Raw genomic sequence first — 7,138 nt, 5'->3', positions numbered from 1 at the left:
CACACCCTCACTTGCTTTTAGTCAGCAGAATTCCCTATTTGCAATATTGTTATTGCTCTTTTCTACTCTTGACACAACCTTCCTTTTGAAACCAGCCTCATATGACCAGCATTTTTGTTTTGGTTCAAGAGTATCCATTTCTAATAGGATTTTTAAAAAAAGACTTTGAAAAGAACTTTCATGGTAATGCCCACCCCACCCCCCCAACCCCTGGGATGTGTTATCTGGAAGGAGGTGGGGGTAGTCCGTGTGGGCGGGGATGCAGGATGTGAATTAACACAAGACCAGAGGGGAGAGATGGAGTGCAGCCACAGATATATCCTTATCAGTTCAGCCGCCGGTGTAAGTGAATCACTACAGGTGCTTCTGTGAATTGGAGCCGTCCATGTCATAGGACGGCTCTGATTGGTTAGATGTCAGTAAACAAACATTCAAAGCCCTGCAGTGTCAGCGGGGCTTTGAATGAACAGTGGAGGAACTGCAATCACCCGCGAGATGTTACACCACGTTGGGGTACCACTGACCCGCGTATAAGCCGAACCCCATACACGAGTATATACGGTATATGTTCTGGATATGCTGTAAAGAGGCCCCAGTCCCTATAAAAGGATGTCGTGCTCAGAAAAAGAGAGGCTCTGGGGAAAAGGGAGGCCCTCAATGAGCCGGCTTGGCTTGGTGACTGCCACAAGGAGATTAAGCCCAAGAACAATTGTGAGTGTGGCACGGGACTAGACAGTGCTTTGTTCTACTGTGCATATGGTCACTATGGGTCCGAACTTATGAAATGGCATCTAACAACCCAGTATTACTGTCTTATTATAATCCATACAAAATGATCTATCATGAACTTTCCCCACGAAAAGTTAAGGAAGCCCGTTTGTTTTGTTTTACAATGTTGGCCATTGTTGCTTTATACATGCACAAACAACCTATTAATGCCTTTATTTATCCTGGTAGATCTAAAACTTTCTATATATTGCTTCCAGAGAGGTGTCAAGTAGTTGCCATTTAATTTCAGTTTAAAATGACAACAATGATTCTGGATGTGACAACTAAGCTTAATTAAATATATCAATCAAGGAAACAATTTACTTCCCTTTATTTTATTTTATCTTGTCCATATACACATTTTTTTTCTTGTCAACAGTTGTATTAACAATCTAAATTCACAGAAGATTATCATTTTTAACCTATTTCCTCAAAATTATATAATCACCAAATGATTGTAATAACAGTGTTGGATCTTTGTCTTTGCCTCTGAGGCAAAAAAATAATAAATTGATTTATTAATATATTTTCTATCTTGCATATTGGAAAACACTGTGAACAACAAATAAAGGTCTTGACTGAAGGCAGAGGTATAAGGTGCTTATATTTAAATAAATCAGTAAATACATAAAATAAGTGGCCTGGTGGCACACTTAGGTACCCTTTGGACTGCTCCCCTCATTGTCTGTCTCAGACTAATCATCCACGCCATAGAGAAAGATGAGGTTCCCTGACCCTCTAAAGATGCCTAAGCCTAGCAACATTTCATGGTCATTATGCATCAGACGATGTTCCGTGGCAATGGTACACATTAAGAAAAGAAAAGGAAGAATAATTTCCTCGCCATATTTTCTCTCTCACTAACAGAATTATATAGAAAGAGATGAAAGAAAAATAAACATCCAGAAAGAAGAAAGTAGTGGGGAGAGAAAAGGTAACAGAAAGAAAGAAAAAGAAACCAATGAAGTTAGAAAAGAACAATAGGAAAGAAGGAAGAATGAGAGAATGGACAAAGGAAAGGGGGAGCGAGAGAGCAAGAGAGGAGAGAGAGAGAGAGAGAGAGAGAGAGAGAGAGAGAGAGAGAGAGAGAGAGAGAGAGAGAGAGAGAAAGTGAGTGAAGAATTCATGCACTGTGGAAACTTTGAGAAGGATATTTCATTATGATCCCTGTGGTACTTCTTGTCAAATCGTGTTATGAATGTTTAAATGGTGTCCATCTGTTTCCCTCCCTGAGAGTTTGCTGAGCGGCATCATTAATGCAGAGGGTGCTCTAAGCCCGCGAGGGCTTCAGGTGAGTGCATGCTTTCTGGGATTTTCACTGCAAGCCCTTATGCAATTGCCTCTTCTGATGGATTGGGCGGAACCAATTGAGGGCTGTCAGTACTTGCTTGGTCCCTAGGTGCTGTGTCCTTCTCTCTGAGTTACACGTCTCAAATTTGTGCTCTACGCTCATTTGTCTGTTTGTTTGTGGCTGCCTTCTAACTTGGGTGATTTATTTTGTGGTTGGTTTTATTTATTTTGTCTTGTTTGTTCTCATGGTATTCTGAAAAATGAACTTTGTTAGCATAATCATGGGGAGTCCTCGGTTCTTCTTTCCACAGTGGCTACACAGAATTCTGAAGAAAATACTTATTCAAAGTCAGTAAATCACTCAATGGCAACAAGTCAATTCGGACTTGTACTGATCCTACAAGGATGGGGAAGATCTACTACTGTAGGTTTCTGAGACTACATCTCTTCATAGGAAGAGAAAGCCTCATCTATTCCCCATGGAATTGCTGTTGGTCTTCAACTTCTGATGCTGTAGTGACCAGGCCAAGACAAAATCTACCTTACACCACCAGTGCTCTATACTTACACCGATAGTGATTCTCAATTCTCCCTGCCATTGAATTGATTTAGGCTCATAGCAACCTTATAAGACAAGGTAAAACAGCCACTGTAGATTTCTGAGACTGCGGATCTTTATGGGAATATAAAGTCTCATCTTTATCCCTCTGAGTGGCTGGTGGTTTAGAACTGCTGACCTATTGGTTAGCAGGCCAGCATGTAACGCATTATTGACACCAGGGTCCAAGTAACAAGACCATCCAAAAATTTGGAAAGCGTGCAAACTGTGGGAAATAATTTTTAAATATATTTTCTTCTTTTTGATTCAAAGTAATATTTACTTCAAGTCTCTATATGTAGATTCTCACACAAAAAAGAAAGTTCATGATAAGAAGAAACATAGTAACCCTTTAGGACAGAGAACTCCGCCTTTGGGTTTCCACGGTTGTACATTTGCAAGGGAGCAGAAAGTCTCATCCTTATTCCCATGGAGTATTTGTTGGCTTAGAACTACTGACCTTGATATTTGCAGGGCATCCTACAATCCGCTGTGGCGCCAAGGCTTCAATTGAGAATTCCTCGTAGCAGGCACCTATCTTGCCTCTCAAAACAAACATTATCACAGTGAACACTAAACCTGTTGCCTATAAACAAACATTATCACAATAAGCACAAAAGCAATTCTCACTAAACCTGCTGGCCCTCTAGCGGAGTCCTACTCATAAGGATGACCCTAGATTAGTTGAAGCAGTGTTTCCAGGCGGTCATTTGTTACGGAAGCACATTACCACATTTTGTCCCACGAAGTGTCTGACGGTCTAAGTGCCCATCTTGCAGTGACCAACCAAATGCTTAACCGCTGTGCCTTCGGGGAGCCATAGAACATTCGAGAGTATCCATATCCCTGGACTAAGACATCAAAATGTGCATCCTGCAGGAACATTTGAGGGAGACCACAGCGATCTCGTGTGTAACACTCCCAAAGAGCACGCGATTTCATGCATCTATTTTTAAAACTTCAAGTTACAAGCACTATCTGCGAAGTTAAGGAGTGCAGGATATGACTAGCACAGGCAACATAGGACCAACCCCTCTACGGAAACGACTGCAGAAGAAGAAGATAAAGCAGGAGGTTCCCCTTCAGGGATTGATGATTTCCACTCGTACAGCCACACATTGCAAGGCGTATTGCATGGCTCAGAGAGGAAAGCAGTCAGCACAATGGAACAGCAGAAAACGTAAATTCTTGCTGAAATGATGCTTTGGTAAAAACGCTACCTATTATACATATATATATACATAACTTAACAGAAACAGCAAAATCAAATGAACAGCAGATATGTCAATCCATTCTTTTAATTTATTGAATCATAAATAATATAGGTTTTGCCTAAGCAAAACTTAGGGAAGTACAATTATAAGTATGTAGAACCTATGAAAGACACAAAAGTAGATACACACAAAAACAAAAACACAAGTAAATGCATGTGTTTGGGTAATATATTTACATTCACAAGATAATTGAATTAGTAAAAAATATTCAAAAATTTAAATTTTTGGATAATTCTAATGTAAACATTCATATAACATGGAAAATTAAAACAGAATATGTATTAAAAAGAAAACAGTCTGCTGGGGTGTCCAAAGGACAGTGCGATAGAAAGTCAGTATCTGGCATTGTTGGTTTTCATGGGTTTGTGCATGTTAAACCTGGTATTTCTATTGATACAATTCACAAAAAAACAAACAAAAAAAACAACAAAAAAAGAAAACAGTAAATTTGCTATGACAAGCACAAATGTAAATGAATGACACTTCTTTATCAATCAACAAAGTTATAGATGCTAGCAAAACCCTAACAAAATTAGGAAACAAATTAGAAAAGATATTCACATACCTATTATATTCACTGCATATGATTTTTGGAAGTAAAAATTGAAGCTGGAATGAGAAATCAGGGTAGTAAATTCATTCATGTTTCAGAAGTCATAGAAGAAATTTTGAAATGCCATTTTCAAGACAGCAAAACTTGCTTTTAATTTCAAAAGCAATGCTTGTGAGTCTTCAATGTATTGTATCACCATATTTCACTATAAACAGTTTCAATTATTTCTGTAGCTCATTACTATTTGCATGAAATACTTTTTTAAAAGGCTCATCCCATGAATAATTTTTTGTGCATAAATTGTATCCAATAATCAACCAGTTGATAAACAGAATAATGAATTAAATTGATATTAGTGAGACTATCCTGTACATACCATGAAACACATTTATTTTAATTCAGGTGAAAACACACATTAACAATTTTTAATTATTTCAAAAATAGATAATAACACATGCTTTTTAAAAAGAAATATCATACCTGAAACTACAAGGCATCATGCAAAAAAAAGGTATATATGTGTGTATGTATGTGTATATGTGTGTATATATATATATATATATATATATATATATATATATATATATATATACCAATTAAATGAAGGGGGAAGTGCAGAGTGGAGACCCAAGGCCCAAGTGTTGGCCAATGGAGATCCCCTCATAGAGGGGTTTAGGAGAGGAGATGGGTTAATTAGGGTGCGAGGTAGTACCGATGAAGAACACAGCTTTCCCCCAGATCCTGGATGCTTCCTCCCCCCAACTACCATGATCCGAATTCTACCTTGCAGGGCAGGATAGGGCAGAGGCTGTACACTGGTACATATGAGGGCTGGAGGTACAGGGAATCCAGGGTGGATGATACCTTCAGGACCAAGGGTGTGAGGGGAGATGCTGGGAGAGTGAAGGGTGAGTGGGTTGAAAAGGGGGAACTGATTACAAGGATCCACATGTAACCTCTTCACTGGGAGAGGGACAGCAGAGAAGGGGGGGAAGGGAGACTCCGGATAGGGCAAGATATGACAAAATAACGATGTATAAATTACCAAGGGCACATGAGGGAGGGGGGAAAGGGGAGGGAGGGAAAATAAAAGAGGACCTGATGCAAAGGGCTTAAGTGGAGAGCAAATGCTTTGAGAATGATTGGGGCAGGGAATGTATGGATGTGCTTTATACAATTGATGTATGTATATGTATGGATTGTGATAAGAGTTGTATGAGTCCCTAATAAAATGTAAAAAAAGAAAAGAGAAAAAAATAAAACTACAAGTTAGAAAAACAGCAGAAGATACTAATTAGTTTCTTACTGTCATGTGTTCACCAAGATCTTAATAAAAGATTTTAAATGTGTCTTTGCCTTTCTGCCTTCATTTAGTCCCTATTAGTATCATAACGGGCATTCTGGTTGAGTAGTGGTCAGGTATTGGCTTGTTAATTGATAGGTCAGTCATTCAAAATTGTGAGGTCCTCTGTGGGAAAAAAGGATGACATATTCTATTTTTTAAAATCATTCTATTAGGGGCTCATACAACTCTTATCACCATCCATACGTACATCAATTGTGTAAAGTACATTTGTACATTCATTGCCCTCATCATTCTCAAAACATTTGCTCTCCACTCAAGTCCCTGGCATCAGGTTCTCATTTTCCCCCCTCCCTCCACATGCAGCCCTCCCTCATGAACCGTTGATAATTTATAAATTATTATTTTGTCATATCTTGCTCTGTCCCATGTCTCCCTTCCCCCTCTTTTCTGTTTTCCATCCCTCAGGGAGGAGGTCACCTGTAGATCCTTGAAATCATTTCCCCCTTTCCAACCCACCCTCCCTCTATTTTCCCAGTATCACCACTCACGCCACTGGTCCTGAGGGGATCATCCGCCCTGGGTTCCCTGTGTTTCCAGTTCCCATCTGTACCAGTGTACACCCTCTGGTCTAGTCAGACTTGCAGGGTAGGATTCAGATCATGACAGTGGGAGGACGGGGGAAGCATTTAGGAATTAAAGGAAAGTTTTTTTTCATCGTTGCTACCTCGCACCCTGACTGTCTCATCTCCTCCCCAAGACCCTTCTGTAAGGGGATGTCCAGTGGCCTACAAATGGGCTTTGGGTGTCCACTCCGCACTCCACTGCTCATTCACTATGGTAAGACTTTTTGTTCTGATGATGCCTGATACCTGATCCCTTGAAACCTTGTGATCACACAGGCTGTTGTGCTTCTTCCATGTGGGCTTTGAGCTAGATGGCCGCTCGTTTACCTTCAAGTCTTTAAGAGCCCAGACGCTGTATCTTTTGATAGCCAGGCACCATCAGCCTTCTTCGCCACATTGCTTATACACCCATTTGTCTTCAGCGGTCATATCAAGGAGGTGAGCACACAATGATGATTTTTTGTTCTTTGATGCCTGATAACTGATCCCTTTGGCACCTCATGGTCACACAGGCTTATGTGCTTCTTCTATGTGGGCTTTATTGCTTCTGAGCCAGATGGCCGCTTGTTTACCTTCAAGCCTTTAAGACCCTAGATGCTATATCTTTTGATAGCCGGGCACCATCAGCTTTCTTCACCACATTTAGTTGTTCACCCACTTTGTCTTCAATGGTTGTTTCGGGAAGGTGAGCATCTTAGAATGCCAATTTAATAGAAGAAAGTATTC

The 7,138-nt window shown here is 40.0% G+C and overlaps 1 pseudogene; it reads left to right on the top strand.

The window, feature by feature from the left end:
• The first annotated feature begins 4,207 nt into the window (after nt 1-4,207).
• Nucleotides 4,208-4,331, top strand: LOC142444114 (small nucleolar RNA SNORA8; annotated as a pseudogene).
• Nucleotides 4,332-7,138: the final 2,807 nt, after the last annotated feature.

Source organism: Tenrec ecaudatus, chromosome 3 (assembly GCF_050624435.1).
Source record: "Tenrec ecaudatus isolate mTenEca1 chromosome 3, mTenEca1.hap1, whole genome shotgun sequence".
Taxonomy (NCBI): Eukaryota; Metazoa; Chordata; class Mammalia; order Afrosoricida; family Tenrecidae; genus Tenrec; species Tenrec ecaudatus.
This window is presented reverse-complemented; position numbering and strand designations above follow the sequence as displayed.